The sequence below is a fragment of the Saccopteryx bilineata genome, chromosome 3, assembly GCF_036850765.1.
Source record: "Saccopteryx bilineata isolate mSacBil1 chromosome 3, mSacBil1_pri_phased_curated, whole genome shotgun sequence".
NCBI lineage: Eukaryota > Metazoa > Chordata > Mammalia > Chiroptera > Emballonuridae > Saccopteryx > Saccopteryx bilineata.
The window spans coordinates 48433540-48445340 of NC_089492.1; the positions used below are offsets into that span (position 1 = coordinate 48433540).

The window sequence follows — 11801 nt, forward strand, 5'->3', positions numbered from 1 at the left end:
AGAACAAAGGTATTTCTCCCAAAGTTCCATGAATGAGCAATGCTCTGAAGCTGACCAGGGTAAAAGTATATGAACATTTCTCTGGGGCAGAATCAATATCTTTTGTCAGAGTCCCAAAGGAATCTTAAAAAAAAAAAATCAAGGAGCACTAATAGAGTATGATAACACATTAAGGATTTTCCTGGAGAGAAGATAATTTTAAGGAATGATTAAAGGAAGAATTGAGAAGGTAGACAAGGCTGCTAGAAGCCAGAAGTGTGGTGTAACAGAATCATCCAAATGAGATAGAGATGGGGGAAGGGATGAAGGTTCTTCATCTGACCTTATTCACTGGGAGTGTCTCACTACGTCACTCAGGGAGGGAAACCTGGCTCATGGTAGATAGGATGTAGCATGAAAACCAGCCTAGATGAGTCAGGCAAGATGAACACTGGCTTATAATATGTGCAAAGATTTGTTAGTGGGGAGAAGCAAAAAGCACAGAGCAGGGTGGGCAGATAACAGCCAGCTTATGCTTTGAAAAGGTACACTGTGCTGGTGGTGTGGCCAGTTGTCCCTCAGGTTACACTGACTTCACACTTTCCAGGCAAAACCTGGAGGGGAGGGGTAGTGTGATCTCTCAGAGTGAACTCAGATGCAAGAACCCTTTCCTCAGTCAGGGTTTATCTTCTCTGGAGCTTCTGCCTTATGTATGTATGTATGTATGTATGCATGTATATATATTTTTTGTGACAGAGAGAGAGAGAGACAGAGAGAGAAAGACAGGGACAAAGAGACAGGAAGGGAGATAAATGAGAATCATCTACTCTTCACTGCAGCTCCTTAGTTGTTCATTGATTGTTTTCTCATAAATGCCTTGACCAGGGGGCTACAGCAGAGTGAGTGATGCCTTGCTCAAGTGGGGCTACAGCAGAGTGAGTGACCCCTTGCTCAAGCCAGTGAACTTGGGCTAAAGCCAGTGACCATGAGGTCATGTCTCTGATCCTATGCTCAAGCCAGTGACCCCACACTCAAGCTGGTGAGCCTGCACTTAAGCCCGTGACTTCAGGGTTTTAAATTTGGGTTCTCTGCGTCCTAGTTCGATGCTCTATTTACTGTACCACTGCCTGGTCAGGCAGGCCTAATTCATTTAATTTGGCCTACAAACCTTTGGGTTCCTTTTCATGCTTCATGGAACAATATAGTGGGATTGAATTGGAAGGCACAGGATTCGGTTGAGGGAAGGCTCCAAAAAGAGCGTTTCTTCTGGGTGATAAAAAGACTTAAAAATTTGGGGCCCTGGCTGGTTGGCTCAGCGGTAGAGCATCGGCCTGGCATGCAGAAGTCCGGGGTTCAATTCCTGGCCAGGGCACACAGGAGAGGCGCCCATCTGCTTCTCTACTCCTCCCCCTCTCCTTCCTCTCTGTCTCTCTCTTCCCCTCCTGCAGCGAGGCTCCATTGGAGCAAAGATGGCCCGGGCGCTGGGGATGGCTCCTTGGCCTCTGCCCCAGGTGCTAGAGTGGCTCTGTTCGCAACAGAGCGACACCCCGGAGGGGCAGAGCATCACCCCCTGGTGGGCAGAGCGTCGCCGGGTGGATCCTGGCGGGTGCATGAGGGAGTCTGTCTGACTGTCTCTCCCCGTTTCCAGCTTCAGAAAAATACAAAAAAATAAGAAGACTTAAAAATTTGAAGGCATTTTTAGAAAAAAACATTAAGATCAGTTTTGAGTATATCTGCAAGAAAAGTGAAAGGATAACTGTGAGAATAACAGTGACATGGTGTGAAATTAAGGAAAATTTGGAGGCCATCCAGGTTAATATCTAAAAAAAAACAAGGAAAGTCTGTGTGAGTGTGAGCTGCTGTTGTCATCATCATCATGAGTGAAGAGGTACTTGTGATTCTAGTTCTCAGTTTACTGAGCACGCAGTTTAACATAAACTGAATATAGAGATTTGCTTGTCTCTCACACTAAGTTCTTAGTGTTGCCTATGGCAGGATATTTACTATCACTTAGAAGTGGAGTCTCTGTGATAATTGTATCATCACAGTCATGACGGCCATGCTGTCTCTTATTTCTTCCTGACTCTCTTAGGTCTTATTTAGTATCCTGTGTTCTACTTTTTTTTTTTTTTTTTTTTTTCTGAAGCTGGAAACGGGGAGAGACAGTCAGACAGACTCCCGCATGCGCCCGACCGGGATTCACCCGGCACGCCCACCAGGGGCGACGCTCTGCCCACCAGTGGGCGATGCTCTGCCCATCCTGGGCGTCGCCATATTGCGACCAGAGCTACTCTAGCGCCTGAGGCAGAGGCCACAGAGCCATCCCCAGCGCCCGGGCCATCTTTGCTCCAATGGAGCCTTGGCTGCGGGAGGGGAAGAGAGAGACAGAGAGGAAAGCACGGCGGAGGGGTGGAGAAGCAAATGGGCGCTTCTCCTGTGTGCCCTGGCCGGGAATCGAACCCGGGTCCTCCGCACACTAGGCCGACGCTCTACCGCTGAGCCAACCGGCCAGGGCCTGTGTTCTACTTTTTATAATTGCATGTCATGGATTTTTCTTATACAACTCTGTGTGATCTTTTCTTTTTGTGGTTTTGTTGGTGGGTGAAGGGGATTGCAGCTGTGACCACATGGCATCTTAGAAAGTATAGTCCAGACTTAAGAGTCTGTTGTCCCCCAAAGAATACTAGAGGTTTTTTCTTTGCTTCTGTGGCAGACACAGGAAACGGGGATCTTACAACACACAATCTTTGTAGGGTGTCTTATTCTTAAAGTATAGCATGGTCTTCAGGGTAAGAACAGGAGCTAAACCTTAGAGGGAGGAAAATCACTGTGGCAGACAGGCAGATGGAGCACAGAAAAAAATTCAAGTGACTTTTGCAGCTTCCTCAGTCCTTGGAAGGATGAACTATCCAAAAGCCTTTGTCCCCAGCCTTGTGTCATCTGTGTGGGATGAGGAAGCTGCATCCCACACAGCTCCCTCTGGGAGAACATAGATTTTTGAATTACTTTTCAGAGGAATTGCACCTATTTATGGATCTCGTGGAGCATGGGCCTTACTTACACAGTGCATGAGTGTGTGTCCTCTCTCTGCAGCTGAATAGAAGGATGAGTCAGAGAAATAATGTGCACTCTTGTAGCCACACTGCTGGCCCTTTCACACACATTATCTAATTTAAATCTCACAAAAACTTTTGCAGATGCTAATTACAATTCTCATTCTTTTAAATGACAAAACTAAATTCCAAAAGTGTATTAGTTAACATTAACTGTTATAACAAATACACCCCAAAATGTATTTTAAATCTCAAAAAGTTTTAAAATGACAAATATTTATTTTCATTCAATTAAATCCCAAAAGGTGTTTCTTCTCAAGGGGAACTCTCCCTTCAAGTGTACTTCAGAGATGCGACTTCTTGCACCTGTCATTTTCTATTCTTTCATAGTCCTTTAGCCCTTATGGTGAAATGAATATTAGTTTGGTAAGAATGACATTTTAGAACTGTGATGAACCATAACAATAAATAGTCCAAAAAAATTTTTTTTGTATTTTTCCAAAGTTAGAAGCAAGGAGATAGTCAGACTCCCACATGTGCACTACCAGGATCCACCTGGCATGCCTACCAAGGGGCGATGCTCTGCCCATCTGGGGCATTGCTCTGTTGTGGCCAGAGCCATTCTAATGACTGAGGTGGAGGCCATGGAGCCATCATAAGCGCCTGGGCCAATTTTGCTCCAATGGAGCCTTGGCTGCGGGAGGGGAAGAAAGAGATAGAGAAGAAGGAGAGGGGAAGGGTGGAGAAGCAGATGAGTGCTTCTCCTGTGTGCCCTGAATGGGAATTGAACCTGGGACTTTCACACACCAGGCCAATGTTCTATTGCTGAGCCAACAGGCCAGGGCCAAATTTCATATTTTATTAGCAAACTGAGAATCAAAGAGATTAAGGGGTTGGCAAAGGTCTCAAAATTAGGTCATATAAAAATCAACTTAGGCATTCAGTTCTGCATATGCAACTAAAAATTAGTTGAATGAGCCAGAGTATAGATAATAATTTTTCCCCTTAATAAATTAAAACAAAAACCCCATAAATTCAGTTCCATTCTGATTTGTAGACATAAAGCCTAAGGGTTCAAAATTCTTCTAGAAACCCTTGGTATAATTATTTTTGCAAAGAGAAAGTAATCCATGCAGTTATAGGTGTCAATGCCTTTCAAGGAAGATAACAGTAGGTGCTTTTCCCCAACTTAAAATTTCACCTATCTTCTAAAATATTTGTTTTTTCCCAATAAGTGACAAGTGACATTTTCTGATTAAATATCAAAAGAGAAACTTGACTATGTTTTGGTTTTGGTATTCTCTATACTCTCCATCAACATGCACTATGGAGCAGCAAAGGGAAAAAGCAAATGCTCCATAGACATTCATTGGGTTTCTCCCAGAGTAGCAGGAGGTGATTCAAATGAAAGACTAGGATACCAGAACTGGATAGAGAAGAAACAGTGTTTCTAAAAAACAAACAAACCAAAAAACAAAAAATATGAGTCAAGACAGTGCTGATATAAAAAATACAAGGGAATGAGGAAGTGAAGCTAAATTCCATCATTTGATTCACTTCTATCTAGATCCACAGAATAGATTCACTTTTTTCCTTAGGAGATTAAAATCTATTCTTGCTGTCTTTACCTCAGTATGACTGCTACTCTCATTAACTGGATTTCCATATATGGTATGTGATAGTATGTATATAAACCTCAACAGGCCAGGAGGCTATCTAGAGCAAAGGGTGGATTTTATAACCTCCGAGCATTAAATTTATTTTTTATCCACACTCTTCACATCTAATTCCTACCACAAAAGAAAAGGTACAAAAAAGAATAACAACAACATAAAACTTCCACACAGGGTATAATATGAAATAAAACCCTGGAAATGTTCATCTGCTATTATAAATACATTTAGGACTAAAATTTAAACTATTCATTCCTGTGCACCTGTGAGACAGAGAGGAACATACACAATGTGTTAAGAAGATTATCACTAAAATAAATACATGCTTATTTTGTTTGGATATATCAATACAATAAGTCTAGGTTTGTATAATGATTTTTTTTAAGTGAGAGAAATAATTTACAAGAAATAAAGTGATTTTGAACACTACATTTTTGTCTCTGTTTGGTTATTTGTGGTTGCCAAACCTACAAAAGTTCAAAACTTTTAAAAACCCTTCTTGAAATCTCATAAAAATGTACAATCTTCCAGAAATTCCTGTGTTTTTTAAAAATTAGACAATGATTGGAGAGAAGTGTGTTTATTATCCCAGAACTTGTGGTAACAAAGGTAGAGTGTAAGTCTGAAATTAGAAACATTGATTCTCCCAATGATGACAAAGTAATGGTGGTATGAGAGATACCCCTGATTTCTCCCCTTGAAATTTCAACAAATTAAACAGCTATAATGCAGCAAAGCAACCCCAGCTGGGCTTGTAGGCTTGCCTGAAAGGTCTGTGCACCAGATCAAATGGACTAAAGGTGGGAAGGGTTGAGAAGAGGGGTGGAAGATAAAACACACTAGCAGTAGGCTCCTGAGAGGAGAGAGGCCCAGTCTGTCTGGGATTTTGTCTGCTGGGGATCCAGAGAAGAGGAAACACAGAGTGCCTGGTTTTTTTTTTGTTTGTTTTGTTTTTCTGCTGGGTCTCTGAAGAGGAGGGAAGCTCAATCTGTCTGGGTTTTGTCTTCAGGGGCTATGGAAAAGAAAGAAACCTGGAGTGGCTGTGATTTTTTTTTTAATTTTTTATATTTTTCTGCTGGGGCTACAGAGAGGGGAGAAGCCTAGAATGACTAAGTCCCCTTCTGTGGGAAAAAGCAGTGAGATTGAGGGGTAGAGGGTGAGATACTAAACCAAAATGGTGACAGAACAAGGGGTCAAGGGCAATGTTCTTATGGTATGTTGACAGCCTGTACTCACACAGGGACAGAAAAAACCAGTATAGCCCCTTAGCCTCAGATCCCACCTCCCTCACATCGTAGGTATAGAGAGTGGCAGATACTGAGCCCACAGCTAACTCTTCAGAACCACTTTCTCCCCTGAAGAACAGAGATGCTCTGTGTCTGGTCCCTTGGTCTGTTGAGAATTGGAGAAGAATGTACCAAGGCCTGAGGTCATTGCTGATAATATAAAGCCATAAAATCCTCACAGCACACTCAACCCACCAACACAACTGCAGACCTGCCAACATCAAGGTGACAACAACTTCTCAGCAGAGATCAACCCAGGAATTTTACCATGTTAAAATTTGTAACTCATTGCCACCTACCTCTCACAACTGAAATATTTTTTTTTCTTTTTTATTAAATTTTATTTTATTAAATTATATTTTTCTTATTTTTGTGTGGGTGTTTTATTTGCTTTGCTTTGTTTTTTTTTTTGTATTTCCTTTTTTGTGGCTTTTTCTCTTTACTTGTCATTATTTCTAAAATTTTTATACTTTCTATTGTATTTTTCAATTTTATTTTAATAGTTTTTTTTGTTAGAGTTCTTAACAATACCACTCTCAAATGCCATCAAGGAAGAAGAAATCGAATACCACAGCTACACAAGAAAGAGACGCAGATCAGAAAGAAAATGAAAAATCTCCAGGAAACAATCTGAGTTACATGGTAACCTTAGAGATAAATGATAGAGAATTCAAAATTGAAGATCTGAAAATACTTAATGGGATGCAGGAAAACACAGATATGCAGTGTAATGAGCTCAAAAGACAATTAATAAATAAAATGAGTACTTCACCAAAACACTTAGCTTAAAAAAAGAAGAACAAGGGCCCTGGCCGGTTGGCTCAGCGGGAGAGCATCGGCCTAGCGTGCAGAGGACCCGGGTTCGATTCCCGGCCAGGGCACACAGGAGAAGCGCCCATTTGCTTCTCCACCCCTCCGCCGCGCTTTCCTCTCTGTCTCTCTCTTCCCCTCCCGCAGCCAAGGCTCCATTGGAGCAAAGATGGCCCGGGCGCTGGGGATGGCTCTGTGGCCTCTGCCTCAGGCGCTAGAGTGGCTCTGGTTGCAACATGGCGACGCCCAGGATGGGCAGAGCATCGCCCCCTGGTGGGCAGAGCGTCGCCCCTGGTGGGCGTGCCGGGTGAATCCCGGTCGGGCGCATGCGGGAGTCTGTCTGACTGTCTCTCCCTGTTTCCAGCTTCAGAAAAATGGAAAAAAAAAAAAAAATTAAAAAAAAAAAAAGAAGAACAAGGGAAAGAAATATGGGATACTACCAAACAAAAACAATTGACAGAGCACAAAAGAGGAAAACCAAATAAGACACAAAGCTACCAGAAAACATAACATAAAATGGCTATAGAATATCCTCATATGTCAGTAATTACTCTAAATGTAAATGAACTGAACTCACCAATAAGAGGCACAGCAAAAGAAACCAACAACAAAACAAAAAGGCAGACAACCAAATAGGAGATGATGTTTACAAACAACTGCTTTTATAAAGGTTTAAACCCCAAAATATATAAATAACTCACAAAACTCAGCAACAAACAAGCAAACAATCCAATTGAAAAGTGGGGAGAGGACCTGGACCTGAACAAACACTTCTCCTAAGAGGACATTCAAATGGTCAACAGATATATGAAAAGATGCTCATCTTCACTAGCTCTTAAAGAAATTCAAATCAAAACTACAATGAGATACCACCTCACACCTGCTAGACTGGCTGTTATCAACAAGACAGGTAATGACAAGTGCTGGAGAGGCTGTGGAGAAAAAGGAACCTTCATTTATTGCTGGTTGGAATCTAAATTGATATAGTCATTATGGAAGAAAGTATGGTGGTTCCTCAAGACTAAGAAGAGAAATACTATATGATCCAGTAATCTCTCTACTGGATACTCCAAAAATTCAAAAACATTGGTATGTAAAAACACATGCACCTTCATGTTCATCACAGCCTTATTCACAGTGGCCAAGACATGGAAATACCAAAGTGTTCTTTGATAGGGCATTGGATGAAGAAGATGTGGTACATACATACAATGGAATACTACTCAGATGTAAGAAATGATGACATATTGCCATTTATGACAAGGATAGACCTTGAAAACATTATAGTGAGTGAAATAAGTAAATCAGAATAAGCTAAAAACTATATGACTTCACATATAGTGGGATATAAAACTGAAACTCCTGGACATAGATAAAAGTGAAGTGGTTACCAAGGGGAGGGGGATGTGGGGGGCAATGGGAAGAATGGAGTAAAGAGGAACAAATATATGGTGACAGAATATGATTTGACTTTGGGTGATGGGTACACAACATAATTAACAGTTTAAATGCTATAAAAATGTTTACCTGAAACCTATGTATGCTTATTGATCAATGTCACCCTGTTAAATTTGTTCTTCTAAATAACTTTAAAAAAATGAAAACATTAGTTCTTATCAATTGTGTAGCAAAATGGAAATAAATTACATCAATGTCAAGTAAATTAGTTTTCTAAGCTGTTGGGAATCTTGAGTGATTTTAAAATTTTCATTTATTCATTTTTTTTTAGAGAAGAGAGAGAGAGAGAGAGAGAGAGAAGGAGAGGAGGAGCAGGAAGCATCAACTCCCATATGTGCCTTGACCAGGCAAGCCCAGGGTTTTGAACCAGTGACCTCAGCATTTCAGGTCAACACTTTTATCCACTGTACCACCACAAATCAGGCTTGGTGATTTTAGTAGTAAAATCTGATCCTCTTGAACAAGAACAGAGACAAAAATACATTAAAAAACATGGAAAGAATGGAGAAATCTCAAGTACAAAGACATTTCTAGACATCTCTTTTTAAGCAGTACTGGCTTGAAATATCAGGGAGATTTTATTATAATTTTCAGAACAGTTTCCTGGTTAAAGGCACTGCCTTGATGACAATAAAATCAAAGTGAAAATTTATATAGTATAGAATAGGTAAGCTAAAAGGCATTTTATATTTCAGGTGCAAATTTTTGGTGACCAATTGCTTTATTTCACTTTTAAAATTTTTGTTTTATTTTCTTATTTTATTTGGTTTGTAATGTTATTAACCTTGGGCTTGTTATGGCAAATGTGCAATAATTTTGGCTTCTTTGGAGAATAACATGGAAAACCCTCAGTTTTTAGACAGGAAAAATTGAACTGCCAGTTTTTCTGCATAAGGCTGAAATGCCATTTGATCCTTACCTTGACTGTAGCATATTGACAGACTCCCAGATAGAGAGCCTCTTCTGGACTCCACACTGTACCCCACATCTGCCTTCCTTCTCTTCCATCCTTCACTTCTCCCAAACCTTTCAAACTTCAACAGAATCCTTAGTAGCTAAGTGACCAAATCTTGAAAGTTCTACATTGGACATGGGGATAAAGCTTGGATGTTCTGGTGAAGACTTTGGACACCTACAGAACAGGGTAGGGAGCAAAATCCAGTCATATCTTAAAATAGCACCAATGGAGGAGGGTTGCTGAGATGTTTTCTAATGTTGTTGCAGACTTGGAATGAGCAAAACATCTCCTTTAAAAGAGATAATCTTGCTATGCTAAATTTATTTTTGTATAAAAACATTTTTGTATTAAAATTTTTCTTTAATAAAAAAGTTACATATTTTCTCCAATACTGCAAACAAGTAGTTTATGTGTTAGAAATGTTAACATCAACAAAACCATATTTGTTGTAAGAACTTAAAAAATTCTCTGATTGCTTGCAATTTTTCCTCCACTTCTCTCTTTGTCTTATTAAAAAGATACTCTGGGTATGTTTTTTTTTTTTTTTTAAAGATTCTTTTGCCTTAAATTGCATTAGTTTTTGAACCTCTGAGATTTCATAAGAGGTGTCAAATTTAGCTGATCCTAAACTTTTCACTTAAACAGAAATAGAAGCCTAAAGAGGAAAAGCCGTGCTGTGTGCTAAAGATATATGACCCATAAAATGAACTGCAATAGAATATTTTACGTGATCTTCTTCAAAGCAATATGGATCTTCAAAGATCTTCCTTTGTTTAAATTTGCTATTACTGTCTTTTTTAATTAAAAAAATTTAAATACCTGAAAAGAGTTTCTATTTACTAATTTAACACTTTAACCTATACTACTATTTTCTTTTCATCTCCTCTATTATCAGCTGATCATGCATTCATTCATTCTTTCATTCATTCACTTATTCAATTTTTAATGAGTACCTATCATATTTCTATGGGGGAAGAAGAAGGTAAATAAGAGAAAAATTCTACCTGAAAGAATGTATTATTTTTATCATTTTAAAATTCAAACATTATGTCCCTGATTTTTTAATCCCAATGAAATGAGCAGATGTTATTTATATGTGTACTTTACAAATAAAGATTAGCATTTTAGGCAAACACAGCCTGCTTTTTGCAGGGCCTTATGCTATTTATGATTTTGCTCAAAGAACTCTTATTGGTTTTAAGAGTTGGCTTAAAAAGATCCTTTGCTATTTCTAATAGTTAGTCTGGCACTTCTTGGTGATACCAAAGGTGTAAAAAACATGCTGGCTTTTTCTCAGAGTCTATGCAGTAGACTGTAAGTTTGCCATGGATACAGAAATCTGAATCCGCGTTACAGGAACTCACATGGCACTGTAAACAGAAACATGGAAGCAAATACGTGTGATGTGACGAGTTCTCTAATAAAGATTCATACCAAGTGCTATGGGAGCATAACTGGTATAAATTCGGGGAAGGGAATAGGTGTGATCCATGCTGCAGGTAGTCTGGGAAAGTTCAAAAAGAAAGATGACAGCAGGATGTTGACATGGAAAGAAATGGCACAGAGTGCAAGGAGGGATGGAGCAATGTACCAAATGGTTTTGTGGGAGAGCAGGTAGAGCCAGGGGCCAGTGTTCCTCTGCTCATAGATGTCTCTGTGGCAGACCCAATATGTTTGTTCTTCTCCCAATCCTGTTTCAATGAAAGGCCATGGCTCTCCAACACATGTGCCTATGTAAATCAGTCTAAATGAATCCCATAGTGCGGAGACATTCCCTTGGAGACACACTGAGATTTTTGGAGAACTATCCTTGCAATATTGGAGGGTCTAACAGCATGGTCAATGAGGAAAGAAGTTTTTTCTTGTTTTTAAGAGACTATCGCAGTTGACTTTGGTACACTTTATCATATCTGGTAGAGACTAAGAAAGTCTCATTTAAAATCTTGTAGGCATGGCTGGACAGGTGCTGGGTTTGATCTCAGTCTTGCCTAAAGTTCTGCCCAAGAACACAACAGGCTAGAATTTGGCCCACTGTACTAAATCACTCTGATTTATTGGAAATTTGATTTTTAGATAGGGACATTCTTATGATTATGAAGAATATTAAACTGTTTTACAGGCAGCAGATAAAACTTTCTCCTCTCCTGGCATTTGATATTCCATCTCTAGGGGTTTCTTCCTCCTATGAATGGTCTGAAAATGTAACACTATAGTAAGTCTTATTAGTAGTGTATAGAGAACATCAGAGGCTCTTGTCAAAGCTGGCTGTTACTGGGCGCTGTCAGGATAGGTGTCACCAAGCTATCACTGGGCAGCCTAGGAGGGGCCTTGTAGGTGGTCCAGAGTCAATCTGCATTGTGAACTGGGATACAATTATGAATAACTTAGCCCTTTTCCAACCAATTTCAAATGTTCCATTATAAATCTGCAGAGCTAGACCAAGTTAGTCCAAATATCATGTTGTTTACCTGACCTAGTTACACAGCTTGTTTTATTTTTAACTGAGGAACTGAATTCATAGCTCTTTTTCACCCTATAATTATGGCACATGAGAACTGGAATGGAGACTTCTAGTTTTCAATTA

At 39.8% G+C, this 11801-nt stretch overlaps 1 non-coding gene across 1 annotated transcript; it reads right to left on the reverse strand.

The window, feature by feature from the left end:
* Window positions 1-2418: 2418 nt before the first annotated feature.
* TRNAT-AGU (transfer RNA threonine (anticodon AGU)) lies at window positions 2419-2494 on the reverse strand. Its single transcript has one exon. It is a non-coding gene; the product is annotated as a tRNA-Thr (tRNA).
* Window positions 2495-11801: the final 9307 nt, after the last annotated feature.